The sequence below is a fragment of the Dunckerocampus dactyliophorus genome, chromosome 3 (assembly GCF_027744805.1).
Source record: "Dunckerocampus dactyliophorus isolate RoL2022-P2 chromosome 3, RoL_Ddac_1.1, whole genome shotgun sequence".
NCBI classification, from domain to species: domain Eukaryota; kingdom Metazoa; phylum Chordata; class Actinopteri; order Syngnathiformes; family Syngnathidae; genus Dunckerocampus; species Dunckerocampus dactyliophorus.
The window spans coordinates 15,699,185-15,723,763 of NC_072821.1; the positions used below are offsets into that span (position 1 = coordinate 15,699,185).

General features: G+C 40.2%; 1 protein-coding gene across 2 annotated transcripts in view; it reads right to left on the bottom strand.

Moving 5' to 3' along the window:
- The window catches only part of sox6 (SRY-box transcription factor 6), a 127,733-nt gene extending 104,022 nt beyond the window's left edge, over nt 1-23,711 (bottom strand). The window contains exons 1-2 of one of the 2 annotated variants that reach the window (XM_054771279.1): nt 23,268-23,711; nt 2,948-3,019 (exon numbers count right to left, since the gene is read on the bottom strand). The gene's annotated coding sequence lies outside the window, so the exon portion shown is untranslated. The remainder of the gene's footprint in view (nt 1-2,947; nt 3,020-23,267) is intronic. The other variant, XM_054771280.1, reaches the window with a different exon arrangement.
- Between the last annotated feature and the right edge of the window lie 868 nt (nt 23,712-24,579).

Here is a 24,579-nt window from a genome sequence, read left to right on the forward strand (position 1 = left end):
ACCTCGAGCGTGTGTGGTGGACAATGAGAAGCGTTGGATGGACGGAGAGATATGTTTGTGAGTTGGAGATACATATATGGTGCTGGAAATGCACTGCTGTTGATGTGTTCAAGTCAGAATAGTTATCGGAAGGCGTCAGACTCTGTGTGACACTACACTGTGCCTCCGTCGGCCATAATAACAGACAGGCATAGCTTGCCATGATGCATATGCGTTAATTACGTGAATGAATTAAATAATTTAGGTAACACCATTAACACGTTATTATTGACAGCCCGAGTTCAAAACACCTTCAACAAAATTGCAATTCACAAATTTTGCTTACTGCAAATGCCATTATTGTTCCTGTATTTCTATTCTAGTTAGAAAGCAAAATTGTCATTGCTTCACACCATCTCTACCACAACTGTCCCTATATTTAAGTAAAATGACAAGTTAAAGACTGACTGATGACAGTTTAATTAAATAAAGGCTTTTTGGGTGGAGGGGAGGCATGTGTGAAAAGGTACTGTGAGCTTGTCAAAGCAATGTATGCATCCACATAGTCAGTGGCAACAAGTCACAGAAGAATAGTGATAGTTGGTCAAGCACACAAATCCACTTACTGTACTACTGCATATTAATTCTTAATGTACGCACACCTTGACTGTTACCCTGACTGATGTCAGCAGACATCAATTGACCTCAGTCCACTGACATCGATGTACACACACACACACTTGATGGAGACACACTCTTGCGTGAAGCAACACACACCCCAGTCAGAGCTGCCAGATGAGTAGTGAATTAATTTGTGTTAGCCACTCCAACATTAGCAAGGTGTGTTGAAAGGTGTCTGCTCATGTTTCAAATTAAACGCGCTGCTGGTCAGCATTAGCACCTCGCCACCCGTCGGCAACTGACACTTAGGGGGTAGGGGGGAAGATTGGAGGGAAAGAGGGGAGCCCATCCGTAGTTCACACTGGAATAATTAGAACATGTCAGGAGGAATTAATTTCCTCATTTTTCAAAAGGATACACAGAAATTACCATGTTATTATATGACAGGGTCCCTGGGAGGATTGGATTAAATTTGATTTCTTGCGCAGCCCACACAACAAATTAAAGTCATAAATAAGATGGAAAGAAACGGGGCACAGAGCATATGTTTATGGCAATGAGTGAAGCCAGGGGACCAGAAACAACTATCTTCATTTCATTTTATTTAAATCAGGCCGACACAGTGTGTCTGAATGACAGCAGTTGCTAATGGCTCCAGATTAGAGGCTCCTTCATATAAACACAGAGATTCCTTCATACCAGCATTCGAATGTAAAGTGTTTGCGCTGTTACCTTAGCTGAGAATCACTCAATCTAGATTTTATGACAACAGGATTTCATTTATGAGATTGTCATAATGAAGTACAGGATGACACACTTGTCGACAAAATCTAAGTATCAGCTGTTTATCCAGTGTAAAAACACACAGCAGGCATCATGTCCATTCTTAAATTACTTAGCTTCTTGCTACAATTTCGTGAAGGCTCTCAAAATGGGCCAGCATTAGAAACGAGTCCTCCACTGGGCACCACAAACTTTAAATAATTTGCAAATCAATTAAGTGGCTACTCTAAACGCAACAGGGACTTCACACTCCAGGGTCACGGTGCATTATCAGTCAGAGACGATTCATGGCGTTTTGGGAGAAAAGTTCATGGTTGAACTCATTAATTCATTTTAGCAGACTTTTAGTTATGCATTACTTTCCACAGCTGGGGTAGCAAGAAGATTAATGACGTGTTCTTTGCTCCTGTTTTTCACCGTATAGTGCTACTAAGTGAACTCTGTCTAACACTACAAGGGATCATACCTTGAGATACAGGACAGCAGCCAAATCTATATTGGATTTTTATTCATCAAATAAATCAGGTTTATCATTCATTTAAATAATAACAATAAACCTAGAGGTTAGATCCTTTTCCATGTTTAATCACCACCGTAAAGAGAAGCCAGACAACACCACATCTAATCCACTGAGAGCATATTTTACTTTAATTGCCTCATCATAAGATCGTACATCATGTAAAACACCGACCTATTTACCAGATGCATGTTTAGGACGATGTACAGTTTTAAGTTCAAGTGGGGATTTCATGTTCTTGTCCCATAATGAGAGATATGTGCAACAATTAGTTTTGTACATTTGATCTCAAGTCATTTCGGGTAATTAAGGTTGTCAAAATGAAAACAATTGTTTGCTGCTCTTTGCCAGCGTTTTCTGTTAAGCTACCGTTCACTAAGGACAGCAGGCTGTAAGTACTGAAGAAGCCTGTTTGATGCATCATACATGAAAAAAGTCACTTATTTTACTGGGAGGTGCTGTTAAATTAATTTCTGACATAATTTCTCCCCTTCATTCTCCCTTTCATCTACTGTATTCCAGGGGTCGTGGAATGGGGGCTGCAATTAGATATTGGATACAGACATTAACTACCTAATAGCTTGAGACAAAAATTGCGTTGTAACCTAGTGTTGAATGCATTTTGATTTATTAGACAATGTCTGCTGATGATGAGATACACTAAAAAACTAAAAGAAACGCAAACAACCAAGGTCAGAAGCCAAATAAGACAATGAACTGAATGTACATGCTACATACTAATAAATTACACACCAATTTTTAGTGTAATAACTTCATGGCTTGTTTTGTCTTATATTATTGTCAAATTGCACTACCTTAAAATATCAGGCATAAATAATAAAGTGTAGAAGAAAGAAAGAAAATACGTTGCAAGAGATCATAGTGGAAAGTTTATCAATGTAAAACGGTGTAATTGTGCATACATTTTGTGTCAATCCAATCGTCCACTTCATTTGATGCAGGTGTTCAGTGTGGGTGACAAACAGCAGGAGACTAGTAGGCATGTGACAGGAACAGAAACAGCTCAAGAGGAAAATAGATACTTACAAAAACTGAAAGATTCGCTCCCCAGTTTCCAGCTACTCACTGGCAAATTGGTTTTGAATTCATGTAAGTGACCTGAAATTTAATCACAGACAGACAAAAAGATGGCTTCTTTAATTTTTGTTTGTGCAACACAACATTTGACAGTGCAGTTAGTGCATTTAGTGACTGGCATGAAGTCATTGATGCACATTAGATAGAAGAATGCAACAGGATCATGGTACATGGTTTAAAAACAACACAGGCCTTTGATAAGAGTGTTTACCGAGATCCGAACAAACAGAGACAGAACAAATGAAAGAGAATCAGGGCCACAATGACTGTTGGATGAAGGTCAGTTTGCAATACAGTGCCTGTTGTTCTTTTTTAAATGTTAGGTTGAATTCTTCCTTGATTTATTTAGGGGTCTTGGTCTATTAGTTTAAATGTGTCTGTAATGTAAGCAATCGAGTACGGCAAAGTCCCAACGTAGGTAATTTAATCTTCCTACTTGCACATCCACATACAATAGCACATTTTTAAAAGTGTTATTCAACCCAATCAGGTGCCTGAAATAGCAACCTACACACAAACAGTGAAAACAGAAATCTAGAAAAACTCCACCCTAGTCAGATTTTTCTTAAAGCTCAGTTTTTAGTCACCCAAAACCCTTGTGTTTTTGTGTGAACAAAAGGCCAAAAAGTTTTTATAAATACTTGTGTTCATGTGGACAGTGCCGATATCTCACTTGACAAGAGAAAAAACAACTGATCAGACCAACCATCTTGGCAAGTAAAACCGCCAGAAGCGATTTTCTGTTAATTTCCTCACATTATCTTGTTTTTCCACAATAAACCGCTATCCCATTACCAACTGATTCATACAATTAGGCTGTATCAGTACTGCCAATTAAGAAAGGCCAGAGGGTTATTTTTTTGTCACGCTTAACTGATCTGTCACTAATTTGCGCTACGGCACCTCCGTCTCCCTCCACATCCAGCCGATGCTCGCCCTCAATGAGAAGACCAGATAAATGTTCTGCTGGCGCATTGTTATCAGAGTGCAGCACGGACTGTGTGGGCAGCTGGAGGATAAACACAACCAACTAGATAAAGGCAAAGATTTACAGACAGGTCTGAATGTGGTAGCCTTGAGCCTAGAGGTGACAATGGAGAGGGGAGCCAGGAGTGACCTCGGCTCAATGGGAAGCTGTTGCATGAATAGCACCTCTGCCTTTCAAGCACACACAATTTCACTGTTTAGAACTGCAGCCACCCACCTCTGGATTCACACTCCGGTAACTTATATTTGAGCTACAGTTGCACTCAAAATTGCTGATACTATTACAAACCTAAACATGTAGTTTGCAATGGACCAACAGAACGAGGAAAATATACACATATAACCAGTTTTACAAGCAGTGTTGGGCAAAGTAGTTATTTTCCAAAAAAAGTAATTGAATTGGTAGTGGAATTACTCCTTCATATAAATACATATAAATACTGTATGTCAAAGAATTCAGATTTAGCTTTGCAGTGGCATGCCGTTGAGAGATCCTTCATGACATTAGAGTTACTCACAACAGAGTCGGACGAACACTGTCTGGGACATAATGTCAACCTTACATGTATTTTACATCAATGATCAGAGTGCCCGCCTGTACTTCCATCCTGAAAATGCCACCCATATCTCGACAGACCGAGCTGGATTCGCCATTGTTGCAGCTCGTTCTCTTGTGTGGCTGTTTGCGGCGATTTGAGGCTTGTAACACTCTGAACTCTGTCACTGATTGGCTTACCATTAAACTGTACTCCACCTGTAGCCAAACATCATTACTTTTGTCACCCTCACCAAAAAAAAGCACCTTTTATTTTCAGCTCCTGCCCTGTGGTCTGATAACAGCTGCTAGTTCCTGTATGTGTGTGCATAATAATGTGCCACATTTCGCTGTCAGTAATGGTAATGCCGTTGTAACATTTTAAATAGTAATTAATTATATTGCCCGTACAACAATAACTATGTTAGTGACAATGTTATTTGTAACACTGGTTACAAGCAATCACTATTTATTGAAAATGGTCATCCTTTGAAATTTTACAATGGGGATTGAATCATTTTGCGTGCAATTGTATTTATGCTGCCCAACAACCCTGGTGGCTTGCATGGATGGCAATCCAATACACCAGGCTTTTCAGACATCTGAGTGTATGCCTAATTCCTGTTTTGCCTCAGTAAACAGGAGCGCTCATAATTACACAGAGTTTACTAACATTTGATTTCATCATCTGATGTTAATTGACAACAATAGCGGAAAAAAGAATAAATGAGCAAATGTATTCCTTATTTATGACTTATTTAAGTTAATTATTGTCTGAGAGACAGCAACAAAAGAATTTATAATGTCAAATAATGAGCGAGCCTGAATGATGTTATAATGAAATGCTGCAATCCCTGCAGAGTAATAAGAGTCCGTGTCAACCGGCTTATTGTAGCACCATGCAGACGCTCTTTTCCGGCTGTGAATTAGACCTACAGGCAGGAAACATTAAAGCAGTCCTAATTAGAAGACTGGGGACTTATTAAAAACAATTGAAGTCAAGTGCAAATTATTAGTTTTACCACATTTTTCCAAATCAATTGTCAAAACACTTTTGCTAATATCATAATACATTAATTCATTTTTTCCATTAGAATAGAGGCAGTAGGACTTGGCATATTCAACGTTTTGTTAAATGATTTGACAACAACATTTTTAACAGGGTGATGGCTGTGTCATCAAAACAGCAGGGACAGAGGGCACCTGTGGCATTTGTCTCAAAAAAAGTGGCCTTTTCTCTAGTGTTCATGAGTCATATCTTTATCTCACACATCCACACACACAAAGGGCACACAAGGAAACAACCCAACCCAAAATGACCCATAAATGTATACACATTATCCAGACTCCAAAGTCATAGTGTAAGTTCCAGCACTGCTCTTGGCCAGAGTTTCTCCATTAATTTGTTAGTGTTCCGACTTTTTCACGCTGTCAACAATAACAAAACATAATAAAAGATTTCAACAGGTTAGCAGGTTTGAAAAATATGTTTTTCTTTATTTTCTCTCCTGCAGTCTACTGGTGCCTCCCAGGCAGACCAGCTGACTAGTGATCAGTGTACCCCACCTCTCAGCCAATGCTCCAGCTCTTCACAACTGCCTACGATAAGTGGTTTAGATAATGGATGGATATCTTGAATGAGTTTATAAAACATAGGGTAAGGCCTCTTCCTTTGTGCTTGTGCCTCCCATGTTGAAAATGTTCATGTATCTTTAAAGTACACATCAAGCCTCAACGGTTTGCCTCCTGGGATTGCTGTTTGAACCGAAGCCTCTTTTAGGGCTTTTTGAATAATAACAGTTTAATGTGCACGTTTGGTGTTCTCTATGTACGCTTCCTTTCTTTGTGTGTTTGCAGTCAACGTGTTACATTTGACTTCTGCATATGAAGTTTTACATGCTTCTTGTACATTCAGTAATTAAAAATGGGTACTTTAAAAATAAATATGTTCTAGAGTCTTTACATATATATGCTTGCTTAGTTACAGTATGTTACCATTATCTATTTCAGTGTAATGGAAATAATGTAACTCTGGTAGTAGTCACTTGGCAAAATGGCGTGTACATACAATGGCACACAATGTCCATTATGTGTGTGGACTGCGTTATGAAAAGTCACTTCAGTTGAAGTTTGTGTATCTACAGGGATCTTTTTGAGGCCCGATAACAATATTTTCAGACAATAGCTATACAAAGCATTGTGGATAGTACTGTAAAGAAGTGTGGCTATTCTTCCCAAACGCCATACCAATCCAGCACTCCTTGTATCTAAAACCATGACTACAATAATAGTAATCTATGCCATCAGACTGTTGCTTCCAACTTAAGTCATTATCTCTGCAGAAATTGCGGCCACACAGTAGGACGATTTTAATGCAATGGCTTGAACCTTTGACAGTTCACTCCAAAGGCAATTTGAAACATATTGCAAAAAACATAGAATAATGTCTGTATTCAAAGCAAGGCCTTACTTTTTTAGCTGCATTTCTGCCAACCAACCCCCATTTTAGTTTGACTTATTTGGTGTTGGAGACAGGCCAGTCACAAGCAAACAGCTGTTTTATTCACCAGCACAGCATTAACTGTCACTGCCTTACTCACCTCTCTTGTGTCCTTTTCATCTTTGTGCTGTGTCTCTCTGAATGAACTCATCCTGACACTGAAGCACCAAAGACCAGACACTTACAAAATGTCTTGCACCGATGTGTCAGGAATGTCTCTCAATGTGACACTTCAGTGAAACAATCTTTGTTGAGGATACAATTGCCATTAGCCTTTTTGGCTAAAGTGCACAAGTAAAGCAACGGGGATATCAAATGCACCTAGAAGCAGTTTCGAGGGAGAAAACCTTTGCCTGGTCAAAGCCTTCATGTGATGCTCTGCAAATATACTTATATTTTCCATCTATGTTAAATAAGAAGAATAAAATGCTATTCAAGTCCTAGTGCTCCTAAGAGGAAACCATGCAACATATCAATTCTCTTTGATTTCCACACATATTCTTCACTCAAAGCTTGTAAAGACAGAGAACAAAGGAAAAGGTGTGTCTTTCTTGCACAGCAGTGAGACCTCTTCGCTTGACTTCCAAGTTACACACTGATATTTTATTTTCCCTTTTATTTTGCCTCTTTTTTGCACTGTGTGGTGTGCGTATCTGTCTATGTGGGTGGGGAGTGCTGGATTATAACGAGTCTTTCCCTCTCACCCAGGTAATGTGTTTATTTTCCGGAGCCCATCTTCTAGTTTACTGTGTGCCAGTGTTTCTCCCCTCTTATCACCTGGCCCTCGCGGGGCACTTTAGTCCCTCAAATCCTGTTCACCACATACTGGTTTTAGAATCTGTGAAATGAATGCTCAAGAAGCGTGGCCACAATGTCTGCCTGTGTTGCTACTGGACTAAAATGGGCTTGCCGTTGTTGTTTTTTTTTGTCCAGGGAGATGCATAATGGAAGTTTTTAACACCTCAAAAGAGGCTGGGCCTTTGTGGAGGCAAACTAGACAAGGCTGCCAGTCTCCAGAGGAGGCAGACACACTGAGTGCTGCAGGACAAAGAGCTAGACTAGCAGAATCAGCGGGGGCATCAATCTGCACACAGCCACACACTTGAACCTACATATATACAGTAAATGCACTCAAACACAAAAGGAATAAATAAACTTACATAAACGTTGGATCGGCATGTCCCGTCTGTCTGCCAATAAAATAGAAAGATGTTGTGTTGTCTTCTTCCACTTTGAGACAAGTTGCAGTACATCACGAACATTTGAAGTGCAAAAATTGCTCATTTAACTTGATTACAACATGCTGAAATAGTGGTCACTACTCAAAGTCAGTAAACACTGTGTCTCAATCCTCAGGTGCATTGTCCACTCTAATTAAAGTGACTGCATGCAGCAGGTTGCGCCAGCTGCCTAGACAGCGCCAACATTTGAACATACTGCCAGCATAACATCCTGCCTCTTCCTGCTTTGAGTACATAAACTATGCTGACGTAACACACACACACACACACACACACACACACACACACAAGTTATGTTTGTTGTCAGCTAATCATAGCAATTTGGCAAAGTTTAGCTACTAACGTTAGCTGTCATTGAATGTCTAGCCCATCATAACCACACAATGACTCCAATTCTGCTTTGTGTATGTGCACACGCTACGGACATGTATGTGTATACCCCACATCTGTGAGTGACATCCATGAACAGCAGTCATTTTCAAAGATAACAATGTTTATGCAGTTTAATTGGTAATTGGTCATTGAAAAAGATATAATTTTTTTGGTACTATTAGTAACATACTGTATACTAGCCGGTGGTGGTGTTCCTATATTTTTTGTTTTCAAAACAGCAACTTGCATGCAGTCACTTTAATAAACTGCTCACTTCAAATACACACATCCCTTTTCCCCATCTGGAAAAAAATAAAAGACAATAATTACCTGATATCGGCATATCAAACAAGAGACGTCGTTACAAAAACATGCAACACCTGCAGAGGAAACATCGCATCTGCAAAGACGATTTTACGGTGGAGTTTAATAGAAAATGCGGCTGTAATCGGTGGAGAATTCTGGAACTGAAGATGCTAAACATTTCAACTTTGACCCCTAAAAGAACAACTGATTGGAAATGAAAGGAAGAGCGTGCACCTCATGAGGAATATATATATCCCCTAAATCAAAGGTGCCCAAAGTGCGGCCGGAGGGCCGTTTTTCACCCGCAGCTCGTTTTTTATTGGGCCTTTGCATATTCTGCAATTTAAGCTAATTCATTTTTAATAAGATATGCTATTAGATATTATTAGGAATGCTCTGGGTGATCAGCCACCAATGAGCATCGGCCAATTGGCTTATGCCGATAAATGCCATTCAACGCCGATCACAAAAGCCTGCAGTTCATACTATTGCAGCCAATAGCGATTCCTGTGTGCAGTGTAGTGTGTTGCTCTAATGTCTTTGGTAGCGTCCCCCTCCCCCTTTCCTTCACACTGTGCAGACGTGCATCTCCAAACACAAAACAAACATGTATGCCATGTAGAACTATAACTATGTGCTTTGGCACCTATAACACAAAAGTTAAGATGACAATGTTTTCTTCAAATAGCTTAGCATACCTTGAACTACATTAGATTGATTTTAGCATCCTTAATGTACAAAAGTTGTCAGAGTGGCCCTCCTGTATCGTCAGTGGAAAAAATTTGGACACCCCTCCCCTATAGTACTATAATTTAGAAATCAGTTCCTATGCTGCTTAGATAAGCACTGAGATGCAAGTATTTCTGACTTGTACATGGGAGATGCAACTTTGATCAGGAGCAACATAATCAACCTGCAATTGTCTAATGGCTCCAAGTGGTTTCCAATGACAAGGCCAAAGACACAGGCATCTGTATTCAAATGATCCCCTATTTCAGGCACGGCTTAGCATGGATATTTTCCAACAGCGTTGCAATGAAAATCAATCACATGGTGAATTAAACCAGAAAGGAAACAACTGATCCATAAATGATCAAGTTACAACAAGGCAGTTGTGTCTGCAAATTAAGCTGTGCTTTCTTTTTTCCAGAAGAAACGGGCACGGACAATTTAGGACGGGGCATAGTTTTCCACAAATGACTTTTATTGCTGTGCAAAGTAGTCTTAGGTTGACGAATAATCATTTTCCAACTGAGGACAGAGGTGGAAAACATTTGTGGTAAAGTCGGTGACATCATTTCATTGCACGTTGATGAGCATCCTGAAAGACCCCAAACTCAATAAGGTGATGCATCATTATTAAGCAAAATAAAGGACACCCAAAAATGCAAGACTGAAGGCAATTAAAGAAAGCAGCATGTGAAACAGTAGTACACATGTGGCCGTGGTGTAAATCTCACAGTGATGGGAGCACACATTACTGTGGCTCCACTGGCCCCACTACAGCCATTTACACAATTAACACTATAACCTTTTTAATTTCTTCTTATTTACAGTTGGAGAGGTCATTTCTCTCTTTTTTAAACCTACAATTAATAGCAGCATTTGCAAATGAAAATTAGTGCATTTAGGTAGTGTTTGAGAATATTTCTGCCTTTGTAATCTTCTAAAGAGGGAAATGATTTAAAAGGAGGACACAAATCTCCAGCAACATGGCAGGAACTGTAGGGCACTTTCCTCTCTCCATTCTCCCTTTCTCGTCTCACTCACGTCTCACCCGCCCTCTTCTCCCCATCTCTCTCCTAATTTACCTCTCCCCCTTGTTGCCCTCTGAGGTGGAAGGGTCAGCAGTGAGGGACAAGGGGCTGAGAACTGGATTCTTGTTGGCTGTTCCCCTCAGAGAAAACAAATGTAGTGTTTGAGCCACTGATCACTTGTGTAATTGAGTTTAACACTCCTTTTCTGGATTAAAAAAGAGCCTTTGAAATAAAAGGTCAAATTACCTCTGGAGTCAGGCAATAAATAAGTCAAACAAGGTAAGAGGTTCCTGCCAGCATGTTGGAGGGAAATGTAATTAGAGGGAAAAACATGAGTCTCTCTTTTGGACAGTCAACCATTCCGTTCAACGTTGCCGGTCCAAATCAGAGACTTAACAATTGTACAGCAAAGTAAAGGAAATACATTCAATGTCATTATTTTAATTAGGTAAAAATGACTGGGCATAGCAGTCCAAATGCATGATGAAAAAAAAAAAAAATTAATACAATCAAAAAATTACATCCTATTATTCTGCACCCACCAATGCGTTAATTTTTCTCCCATTATGTAAGGTGTCCTCTCGGTTCATTGTCCATTGATTCCAGCACAAGAAAAGGAAATGGGCATAAAGCTTCAGTCTGGACTGGAAGCACAGACAGAACAAGGGAAGGAGGCAGACAACCAAGCTCTACACCCAACTAGCTACAATGTGGCCTTTGTGACATAATGCACGCCGTACAGCAGATTGCGGAAAATAATCCCAAATTTACTGGTTCTCGTTGTCCAGCAATAACAACTGACATCACAACCTGTGCCACGTATGCCATATTTGAAGGTACGGTTTTGGGTTTAGTGTCGGATGAGGGGGGTAAGAAAAGCAATGCCAAGCAGTTATTATAGCCCCATCATGTCCTGTGAGCCTATTACCGCATGGGACAAGAAACTGTAAAACTCTACAGGCTCAGGCTGAAGGCAGTAGGGACAACCTCACAGCACATTTTTAATGAACTACTAGACCAAGATGTAGCTCTTACACGATCTGCGCATGTTAATTCTAACAGCAGATGATTAGTTTGTGTTGTCTGTCCTGTGTTGCAGAGCTCCGAGTACAAAACAATGCAGTGGAGCAGCAGGACATGGAGGTTCTTCTAAGTGGCTGACCCAACAACAGTAACATGAGGTTGGTGTTAACAGTGCTGAAAGCATGACAGGTGGCTCACATGAAAGATTACTCCCGTTCATTTCACTTGTTCAACACATGCTTCTCATTATTCGACAAGACAAACTGACATCGCTCTCAGCAAGCGCGAGGGCCTTTCATGGCCACTATCACTCACCACAAACTAGTCTTTAAGTATCTTATATTGCAAAAACATATACACTGCAAAGTATGCTGGGAGTGTTCCACCCAGAAACCAAATGAAAATGTAGATACAGTAAACTGCATGCCCAAATAGAACCAATGACCCAAGTCATGAAGGAAAAATACTAATCTAAAGTCAATCACTCAGTGTTTCTACCAATGTCCATAAATGAAAGCTAAACCGTTCAGAATGACATGATTTTCTTTTGTCTTGAAAATTGCACCCCTGCTTCTTTTCATTGCTAAATGACATACTGTATGATTTTTTTTTCCAACCATGGATGTCAGTGTATGTGAGCATGTGTGTGTGCATGTCTGATCTCTCGCCATCACACTTATTTTGCCAGCTGTGGCCGAATGGTAAAATGTGGAAATTGGAAAAAATATTACCCCTCTTTTTATGAATAGACGAGAGATAAGCACCTTTCAGCAAAGGAGCCAGAAGAGTTTAAGCTTATTATGAATATCTCTCAGAGCGCAGAGGCTTGTACTGTAGAAATCAAAGGGAGTAATGGGCAGGTAAGCCAGTGTCATTTTAAGAAGGAAGTCAGTTGTGAAATTGTAAAATCTCAGGGTCCTCCTAACAATATCCATCCCTTCACATGATACCACAAATGGTTTCTAATGGCATGTCTATGAAAAAAGTTTAAAAGTCCATTGTGAAAAGAAAGAAAATCGGCTGCTAATCCTTTCATTGTTGGAGCCTAAGATCATATACCGTAATTTCAGGTGTATAAGCTGCTGCTTTTTTCTCACGCGTTGAACCCTGCGGCTTGTGGTCGCGTGCTGGTCTCGCGACATCTCATGTGCTTCAGAGCAGTCATTTTGCACTCCGTGCGTGCGCCCTCATCATTAGTTATGTGCAATACCACTGATTTCTTGTCCAATTCGATACTGATTCAAATTCAGGCTGGTATTGGCAAAACCGATGTGATACCGATACTTTCTGCAACTACACCTAACAAATGTTTGTTTGTTTACATTTTAAAAACTAGTGTATTTCAAATCATAGCATAGCTCATAGAATAAAGAATATAAAACATCAGAGTAATTTACTGATTTATTTTAAACAACTGCATATTATTTAGACAATGTCTCAATAATTTAGTTACTTTCGATACTTATCAATATTTCAATATCAGTCCGCACATCACGACTCATCAAGGAGAACACGCGGAGCGGTGCATGTGATGCAGCTTTCAGGTTGAAGGCGATCGATCTATCAGCTTTTGCTCGGGTCTGCCCGTGGATCTTGGCAGCGTGGAGTGGTGTCGGTAGGTCCGCTGTCTCCGGCGGGTTTCGCGGAGTTGGCGTGCTGCGTGCTGGGGAGGACAGCACAGGCTCGAGGGCTGATTTGACGCTGGGTGACACTGGCACTGAGAGCGACTGGGCGGTATGTATTTGATTAAACAGCACATAATATATATCCCTGGTCACAACAAGTTGTGATCGTCTTTATGCGCCTTTTCCTTAGCTTTGTAACACATTCTTCTTGGTTGCAGGGACAACTGCATCTACAACTCCATGTGTGTCCCAGGCTGGAACTACAGCACAATCTGAAGTCAGCCTCTGTTAATGATGATTAAATCTGAGCTAATCACATGTTCAAAATTACTTCATAATCAAATATATATGGAGTCTCCTCAATGAAGATCTGCTAAGATGGAGCTGGAGCATGGATGCTGTAAAGGCTTACAATCAACCAAGGAAGGCATTGCCAAACAAAACCAACCCAGGTTAGCAAACTCCAGCTCTCTGGATATTCATCCATGTTACCACATCATCTGCTGGTTTCCTAATCACAGTCACATTCTCCTTAATCACAGGGCTCTAATTAGGTCCTAATAAGCCATTTTCCCATTCTCTCTGAGAGCCTCTGTGTCACTCACAAATCTGGCCATGAAATAGTATATTAAAGGGGCTGTCAAACTCAAAAGGAACGCTCTACTCGCAGCAGTAATATTGAAGGCAAGCCCTCTTAAGCTAATTGAAATTATCGAAGGCTTTACATGTGACACTTAGCCCAGGCTTTGGGCTGAAGTACAGCAGGCAAAAGCCGGAGCCAGCACTGAGGCTTTATTGGTTTCTCTGATGTTGGGTAATTGTTTAAACCTGATTTGGTGCAAGGCCTCATGCAGCCTATCCTGCCAAGACTGGAAAAAGTCTTCTTGCTTGCACTTTTCTCCTCTGTTTCTTCTATTCTAATTCAGGCCTCAATTGGCTTCAAGCGAAGCCTCAATGATTCCATGTTCATCTTGGACAACCAGTGTTGGAGATGATGATCTCTGGCCACAAGTTGATAATGATGACTGTTTAATTAGAAGCCTTTCTTTGGCCTGACCACAACCCAAGCTCCTCCACCCTGCAGATGGTAACCAATAAATTTAGCTTTTTTGAGGATGAGGAGGAACATTGTACCTCCCTGGTCTATCCTCAGCCCCACCCCTGACCAAGAACATAAAGCTTTTCTCCTTGTTGACACACAACCACAACCAGCCATGTATATGTGTGCATTCAAGCATCTGTGTTGGTGGAGATCAACCATGGCTCTTATACACTATGTTTGTGTACATTCGCCTGCAATTAGTTCCACATTTTCAGGCCAACTTTGGCTGCTATATAGCATTCAATATTATTAAATATTAGATTTGTCTTTACCTCCGCCAAGGATGCGATGACTTCCCATGCGTCTAACTAGCTAAATATGAATATGGTCCAATGACATAGATAGACAAACCCAATTATTTTTAAAGATACGGTATGGACTGAATGGAAGCTCTATGAGACATTTTTCATTTTCTTTCTGCATGCAAGTAAACTTTTAAACTAAACTTTTACATTGAACATTGCTTTGTAATGTGTAGTTATGTTGCCGTTTGGACAGTGCATTGTTTTAGCACAAGATACCACTGCGGTTTAAGCAAGTACATAATGGTTATGGTTTTAAAAAGTTAAACACTTGGTTAAGGTTAGGAAACACAATAAAAAAAAAAAAGTCTATTCTGATTTACTGCCAAACAACAATTTAGCAAGGACGTCATTTGGCAGAAATTCCAAGGCTGAGGACTGACTTGTCAAAGCCGAGTCAAGGTGAGCTTTTAAAAAACTGCGTGTGCACTAAGAGCCATCTCGTTCATTTTTTCATGTGCCACACTGTCGTCCACTGACCTCAACAATGGTTGTGAGTTTTTATGTTATCCTATTTAGCGTTGCTGTTGACAGCGGCCTCCCATCTAAGACACCTCATTCTATCCACCAATCGCTCCCCTTCTAACAAGCTCACCCAACGAAAGTGTGTTTGTGTGTGTGCGTGTGCGTGCGTGTGTGTGCGTGTGTGTGTGTGTGTGTTCTCGATGTGGGCTGGTGTCGTGTGCCAGAGTGGCTATCCCCTTAGATTGTCAAAGAGGCTCATAGGAAATTTACAGCATGGGCCAAACCACAAGCTTTCTCTATCATTTCAGCAGATTTCTCTTTTTTTAGTCCCATTCAAGAAAGTGATTATAGCACGAGTTACTTTCTTGGCTTTATTCTTCAGGCGCTGAGTCGAGTCGGGCTTTCTGGGTTTTCCTCACCACACATGCTTGTTGCTTATAAATATGCAGCAATCTAATGTTTCAGTAAGTAATAAGTTCATTGTTAGGCAGATCATTTTTTACATAGCTTGTTTCACTTGCGACTAAAGCTGATGAAATTGTTTTGACATGCAACTGAAGTTGCTACTTTCACAGTACATTTCACACTACCAACCTTTTCCTGACAAGGACTAGCACCAAATAAGTTGAAAGTATCTAAATGAACATGTAAAGTCACAGCATTACACACTGTTGGATCAGATGACATCCACATATAATACGTGAGTATAGCTGTGCTGTTTAGGACAGAAGGCTTTTGTTTAGTTTCCAGCATTTTTCTTGAAAAGCTTGGGAAAGCCTTCAGCCAAGATCCAATTCTCATGTTAAGTGCAGCACGATTGCATGTTTCTGACACTACTGAATCTAATGCTCATTTACCGTAGGCTACAGCGTTTACCGTTGGACTCGTGATTCACATGTTTTTTATTAGACACAAGACTGGAACGGGAGACTCCCTTAGTGTCATGGCATGACAAAGTCCCTCAAAGTATTTATCTTTCTATAAAATGTTAATATTGGAAAAGTAGGGATGAACAACCATTTTATCATTCACATGCAACGATGAAACAAGAGTTTCATGAATCCTTCAGTCATTGAATTAGAGAAGCAATAGCAAAGACGGAGCGAGATTAACCAGAGCAAACTACTGTAACATATCCAGGTTGATTTGAAAATAAATTAAACAGAAACAAAAGACAATGGGTGAGAGGAGATGCTGTAGCAAACTCGTGTGGTAAACAAAATCCTTTCCACTTCCTGCCTATTTGTCACATTGATTTGTAAGCATTTTCCATTGGGAAAACTGTCAGAAATATGGTTTCTAGCACAATATGTTTTCTATTTTCCATAACTGTTTCAAATGTCACTATAGTTTCCCCACAAAGATCAGTGTTCCATCAGTTCACTCATAGCAGTGAAGTAGGCAAAGACAAAGAGTTCAAGTTTAAAATAATGTATACAAAATATTGTGCATCTGTACGTGCGGGTTTGCATTGAGTCAAAAATTGCAATAATTAAACATGAAACTATTCTGTTGCTTCACCGCTTACAAGCACTCACAACATTGTGCACATTGCAACTTCAATCTGATATGAAAACAGTTATCTGCCAATAAAAAGGCCTTCCAGCATCTTTACGGTTGTAATTGGAAGAGAAGAAGCCAGATTGGCTGGCCTAGTCAAATACCGTGGAGCATATTTTAGGTCTCATGTCAGATCAAGCTGGCAGATACGCAACCGTCTGTCAGCTTTCACCAACTAGATCATTTGTAATCGTACAGACAGGAGAGGCTTGTGTTAGGATATGTGCAATAATCCCTTTTTTTGCATCTTGGAAATATGAAACATTGGAAAGCTAAATCTCCTATTGTGAGCTTACACAAGATGTTCAAAAAGAAAAAAATATTCACAGATAAATTAAGTATTATTGTCTGCTCTCATGGGAACTCAGTTTTATCAGCGTAACTCAACAATATCTATGCACAAACCCCTGCATTGATGCACACCCCAAAAATGAGGAGTCCTGTGGTAACATGCTCCTCAAAAACGCAGATGCTCCACAGAACCTCCAAATTCCACCCTAAATGTTGTAAAATTCAGATACTGAAATGTTTAGAAAAATAAGCCTCAAAAATCACACACAAACTTGGACGTTCAACCTTGTATCTTGTGAGATTTCAGCTCAGTCAGCAGCTCAGGGAGTCCATAAGTGTACCATAACTTCCGGTGTGTTTGAAAGGAAAAAACAGAGCTGTACATATATAAGCCGGTGTATAAGCCGCACGTGTCCGCGTCATAAAATGGCATAATGTGGTACCCACACAAGTCTGTGAGGACCAGGCAGGTCTTTATTTGACAGGAGCTATGAAAACACTCACTATGAACTTGTCAAGCCATTGGAAATTGCGGGAGGTCATTACTCAATATAACTGGCTCACGGTGTCATTTTACAAAGAACACTATATTCGTCACACGGCAACTTAACACTCAAAAGGTATACCTAATAAATATACAAACCTATGCCAAAATGAGTTGAAAGTGAAAAACACTAAAAGTTTTCCCATAAATAAGTTTTCCCATAATGCATTTCATAGCTGCAATGCTGCCTCTGTCCACCAGAAGGACCCAGAGGAGCCCGGAGCCCAGAGGGAGGCTGACGCCATTGCAGCGCCCCAATGAATGGTTGCTCAGATGCAATGCATTATGAGAAAACTTTAAAGAGTTGTTTTTTTTATTTTAAACTATTATTAGTACATGTTTGTATCTTTCTCAGGTATAGCTTTTGAGTGTTAAGTTGCTGTGTGATGAGTTTTGTGTTCTTTGTAAGATGACACCGAGAGGCAGACTGTTATATTGTTATACTGTTATATATAATGACCTCTTGTGATTTCCACTGGGTTGACAAGCTTATTGTGAGTGCACTAATAGCTCGTGATTGGCTCCTGCCAAAGAAAAAGCTACCGTTTCCTTACTGACTCACAAGCGGCACAGTATTTAAACAATTAGTAATAGTTCTGAAGTAAAGGAGATATCACAAGATTAGAATTTAGAATTTAGGGCTTATACACTGGATTTACAGTACTTTTTATTTCTTTATTTAAGGGTACCAGTAATGCCCAAAAGGAAAAATACGTTGATGACCATAAAACGGGGAATGAATGATGAAAAGTAGTACAAACATCTCCGTTTTGGAGACAGTTGGTCGACGTCCATAAAAAAAAATTAAACAAAATGTGCACCACAAAGTCAGATGTGTTTCGTGTTAAAATGAAGAGACTCACCTGCCAGGTACACACAATGATCTCCCTCAGTATGTGTCTCACGAGGTCCACATACTGATCATGTCCTCCAGAGTTAAAAGTGAGTACACAATTTATTGTTTTAAGTTTACCATACCGATGATCTTATTTTGGATATGTTGCTTCAAATTCAAGAAAGGAATTACAAATTGCCACTTTACAGAGTTATGTCACCTGACAGTGCTTTTTGTGCTCAATTCTTCAAAAATTCTTGTGAGAACAGGCTTCTCTGTGCTATGTGTGTGTCCTGTCCAGCTCACACAAGGTGAAGGCTTTAAGGCTATCTATCCAGCTATCTATCTATCTAGTGTAACAGCTGCCTGGGCCGGTCCAAGTGAAGGACTCAAGTGCTGAGTCCTTCAATTCTTTCTATGAAGCAGAGGCTTGCCTATGAGAAGGCCTGATCCGAGTATAATGGTAGGGATTGCAAGGGCTGCCGTGGCGCCTTTTGTGTGAGCTGCAGCGCAACAGCCTACATTACACTAATCTCTTTTGCCTTGTTCCCTCACGAGACACAAGCGCAGGTCTGCAGAGCTTCTCCAATTCTAGCAGAACAGAAACAACACTAAACTGGCCAAAGGATCACCACTTCTTTGTGTCGTAATGCTGGCATTCTTCCACAAGGTCACTGTGCATGATTAATTTACTTTACGGACACTAATACATACATAGTGCATGAAGGTTAGTGTCACTAGGTAGTGAAAACATTACAATGTCAGGGAAGAAGTAATTACACAAAAGCTTTCAAATGGTTGCCGGGGGGGCCAAAAGTAACTTGTTTTCTTTGGATTTCAAAAGAGAATATCTGTACAATGAGCACCGACTGACGTGAGCGTTTGTTTAAAATTCAATTCCAACCACCTGCACTCTTTTCACACAACCTGACAGTTCTCAGCCTTGGTCTACATGCGCGTGCATGTGTGTGTAGCTGGTATTGTTCACATTGTGGGGACATACTGTAAGTGTTTACACGGTCATTGCGGCAACTCGCCTCCCTTCTGGGGACAAAATTACATCCTCAAAATGTCAATATTTAGCTACATTTGAAAGCCAAGGAAGTAGTTTAAGTTTAACACCAGCTTAGGGTAAGTGTCCGAGAAATTGTTGGAAATCGTGTGCGTAGGCGTGCGTGTGCATGCGTACGCGTATGTGTGTGTGTGTGTGTGTGCAGGGACTCCATAATCCAGCACATTTTAATTACTGCCCGGTTGCTCTGCATTTCTCTTTGATATGGAAATAAAGGCAAGCATCCTCACAGAGCCACTGTACAAATGTTCATCTGATTCATAAAAAACAATGAGCCCGACTAATTCCTGCACCTGATTACTGCCTGAGACCTGTGTCAAATATACACACCCACCAATGCCTCTCCAATTAACTCTCCATTTTAATGTGTATTTTTTTTAATCACAGAAATCAACAGTGGCAGCATAGCATTGGCTGAACTGCTGCATTTTGAAGTCAAAGTTAATTATGCACAACTATGCTATGGACTAAAGGAAAATGGCCAATTATTTTGAGAAAAATATTCAGTGGGAGAGTGAATGATACAGACCAAAATGGGCCACTTAAGTTACTTGTGCAATTACAGTATATGGCTCCTTTCAAGATACACATATTTAGAATTGTTTTTCATCTTTAATCCTTTAATGTCTGCTATACTATTCACTGACCGCCACTGTGTGGGACACAGAGGCCAGTGTAGGTGATATTTGTCTTTCAATACAACAGTCATTGAAAAAAAAATGCGCTATTAATTTGAGCAACCATTTTTAGCATTTAGGATGTGAGTACATGCAAGTCATGACTTAGGGATGTTCCACTGATTCCATTGCAAGTTCTCCTAAAATCAGCGAAGGTGCAGCATGAGAAAAGACACTACATCTTCCCGCAAGCACAAATCCGGTAAACCGCGGCGTGCTGACTCGTAAAACAAAGTACAATGTTGTCGAGAAACAAGCCAGCAGAGACCGCCACCTAATATGTCCTTGCACAGAGTGGGGTGCCTCATCTGCCACTGCCTAACCCTGTTGTCCCTGTGAGAGCATCATGACTTTTCAATTGTACTAACTTCTTGTTGGAGGGGACAGATTACATACTCCACGGTGACCACATATTCCTGTCACTTTCGATCATTATTGAAATATTCTGCCCTGCAAATTAGTTAACACTTAGAAAGACAGATGTCACAACATGTGCCGCCACATTTATTATCTGCTACCCTTCTGTTGCACTCCTCCTCTAACTTTACCAGGCCTGCTGTTGTTTACCTCTACTCATCTTGTTTATCCTCGCCTCTTATATGCTCCCTCCAGTGCCACAAAAAGCACCTTTTCCAAACACACACACACACTCCACTATGCTGTGTACTGTCACTTACATATCTCACATCAAAATCTGCAGCTGTCTTGACACGCACACTAATCCTACATCAGAATAAAAGTAACATTAAAATATTTAAGACAGATTACTGCAGGTAATGGCAAATGTCTTCATGACAACAACACACATACAATATAATTATTACAAATGGCAGAGTGATATACTTGTTAATAATGGCGATCACAGTGCTTTAATTGACTCACAAATTATTTAAAAGCTTCTTTTTACACAGAAATTAAACAACTCACACAGCTTCAACTGTTTTAGGTTATGGTTTCTTTTTTTGCACCACAGACAGATTTGACTTGTGTGCTATGTGCAATAGCCAAAAGTGTGTTTATTCAATATAATAAAATGTGCATTTACCTTTTTTTCTTTGATCCCTGAATGCTACACAAACCTATAGATCACCAAGTAAATTTAGTTAGTGGCATGTAGACTAAACATTTTTTAGTAAGACCACTCAGCATTTTTTCCCTCATTCCATAAAACAAATAATAATAAATTTAACAGCAATATATGATGACTAAGGGGAAAGTTCCTCTTGCAAAAGAGGGACATTGTACTTGGACAGCGTACAGGATATGTTTAGACAAGTGAGCCAGGTGGATTCCCCATTCATACCAAAATTAAAGTCCTACAATCTTTGAACTTCTTCCTGCTTGCAGGCATCTATGTCTGTTTTTCAAGAGTTCCTTGCACTCGGTACACACAGCTTCATTCTCTTGGAAAAATGCAAAAAATGACTATTCGAAATAGGAGCACTAATTGCTAAATGTATGAACCTTTCCAGACGATGCGCATCTGCATTTGTAAGTAGCAATAATAACCGTGATGTGCAGGAAAATGTGCGGGAAATTTGACGGGGGTAAAGTGGGGTAGTGTGGCACTAAATGCACTCCTTGCGCTGCGAGAGTAACTCTCCTCAGCGTGTGCCTGTACTGCCATCACAACAATGTGCTGAATGGGCAGTCTAATAATAAATGTGCCATTTAGACATGCATTTGGTGTCCAGGACCACCTTACCTTATGTGGAAACCTGCCGTCACGGCTCTGAACTTACGCAATTGAAATCGCATTCAAGTTTTTGTGTTTTTTGTTTTTTGGTAGTTGGTGAAATTAAGATGGGCTGTTTGTGGTTTAGGGCGCAAAAGAAGTGGTTTTTGTTTGTTTGTTTGTTTCAAAGAGAATGCATGGCCATATATTGATTGCAATAGATGACCTTATTTTTTTAAAACTCTCCTCGCGGTTTGCACACTAATATAAAAGTAGCAGGCCAGTGTCAAATTCATGTTATGCAATTATATTTTATATCTTTTATTTATTCATATTTTACGTAATAATTTATTTTTATACATAATATCTAGAAGATTTTTTGCAAATTTCACAGCTCTCAAAATGTTTTACGTCCACGCTGCATTCAAAAGCATAGCAATGTTTATTCTCGCATGACATGTACTGATTTATTTTTCTTTTAAATAGTCGCTTAAGTGCAAAAAAAAACATTTACTGATTTTTTTTGCGTTATTTACACTTTCCCACAAAGTCCACTTGTCAGCTCGCCGAGTTTCCACTTTGTGCTATGCTTTGCTCTTAAATGGAGAAGAGTGTGTGCAAGTACATCTTCTCTAAATGGACAAGCACTGCGATTGTTGAATTTAATTTATGACTTGTGCATTCTTTTGAGGTCAATTCCCCCGACCTCTGGGAAAGTGAAGCAAGAGCGCCTTCATTCCCAGGCTAAACGGGGACACCGTTGTCTGACATTTTTTTAAAAAGATGAAAAAAGCGTTTGGCTTGCGCACATAATGAGGCACGACTGGAGTAGGACGTGAACTTGTTGGGCTCACAAGTCTGCCGGAGCGCGCGTCACATCCTCAATGAATGGTGCAGCGTTGTGGAAACAACCCGACATTGCAAAGTTACGAGACATGCTAAAACAATAAAGACAAGTGTGAGACGTTCGCGTGTATATTAAATAAAGTTCCAAATTAGTGGGGAAATGTCGCTTTCTTGTTGATGTTGATGCTGTGAGCGCGCGCGCGTATAGTGAACAAGTTATCAAGTTGGAATCCCAAGCCGATATACGCATGCTAAAAAAGGCAAACAATAAGACGAACAAGTTATAAAGCGTATTGCAGTTAAGTTTTATGGTGAATTCAAAGCGAATAAAGTGACTTTGAAAGCAGCACGAGCGCGCCTGTGTCATCACATGTCAGCGCGCGCTGCGTGTCTCGTGCGCACCTACAAACCGGCTGAAGTTTGCTTGTCTTAAACGATGGCCTCCTTACTTTGTCTTAACTTCCAGTCACAACTCTCCTTCTTAAGGGACACAACGTTAAAATAAGAGGACGACATGTGTAAGAAAAAAACAAAGAGTCAGACGTGTTGTTTACCTTGACGACGTGAGTCGAGGCGAATGTGTCCTCTCCCCGTGTTGTAAAAGACAAGCGGAGGAAGGAAAATGGTGGTCGGCCGGGCTTGTGTGTCAACTTAAAGAGTCTTGTTCGAGCGGCACCATCAGAGGAGGGTCCCGCACACGTTTTCGCTCAAGTTGAGCTGTCCAAAAGTACAAGTAGCTTTTGTTACACTCTGCTTTATCTCCCTCCCTCTTTCTCTAGCTATCTAACTCCCTCTCTCTCTCTCTCTGTCACACACAGGGGAAGACGACGGCGTGGAGCTGCTGTCAATCTCGACAATCAACGCTTGCTGCCATGTCGCAGGTATTCAAAGCATTCCCCCTTGAAGACATGAGAAAGTGAGTGTCCAGGGCATTGATCCGAAGGAGGGAGGGAGGGAAGCTGGGGGAGGCACGACTCACCCCTCGTCCCCCTCCTCTACTCCTCCTCACCCCTCCTCCCGGATGAGAGCGAGAGAGGGAGGCTGGCCGCAGTTTAGTCACCTTAATAGGAACAGTAAAACGAACGTCACGTCCATATCTACACAACGGTGGACAAAAGATGAAGTCAAAAAAGTAGAAGAAGTGACACAAAGTCTGATATCATGACAGCAGCAGATGCTATATAGAGACATAAAGCATAGCACAACTTACTCCATCCAAAAAGCAGCAATAAAATGAGTAATGCAAAGCTGCTGTCTTAACATTTACACATTTTACCCATTTTACGAGCGGTCTGTGTGCCATTTTGCCACATTGCCCTATAAAACGCCTTAATCAATCGATAATAAATAGATAGATAGATAAATAGAAATGTATTATTATTGTTGCATTCTTTGCAATAATCACATAAGCGCTTGCAAAGTATTATCATTTGTAGATTAGAAACAATTGAGAGTAACTATTGCAATATCTAGAAACGTGCGGCAAACAAAATGCTTCCTGGAAAGATTAATATTATTCACACATTTACGAGAAACTATTTGAATGCATGTTAATATATCGCAAAATCTTCTGATAATTATTTCCATTATTAGATTTTAATAAAATGATCGATTCTAACTAAACAAATGCCGAACTAAATAAAAAAGATATTTAAGTTTGTAACCCATTCACTAAATCAGAAGTAGGCCTATTGGATGTAACGATTTTAATCATCAGCCATTCCCTCAATCTCTCCTTTTCTGATTATATTTAACGTACCAAATGAATTGTATAAATCACCAACAACTATTTAGGGAGGGGACGTAGGTCACCACCACGCACCACGTCGTTATTCAACATGCAGCTACTAACAGTGATGCATAATA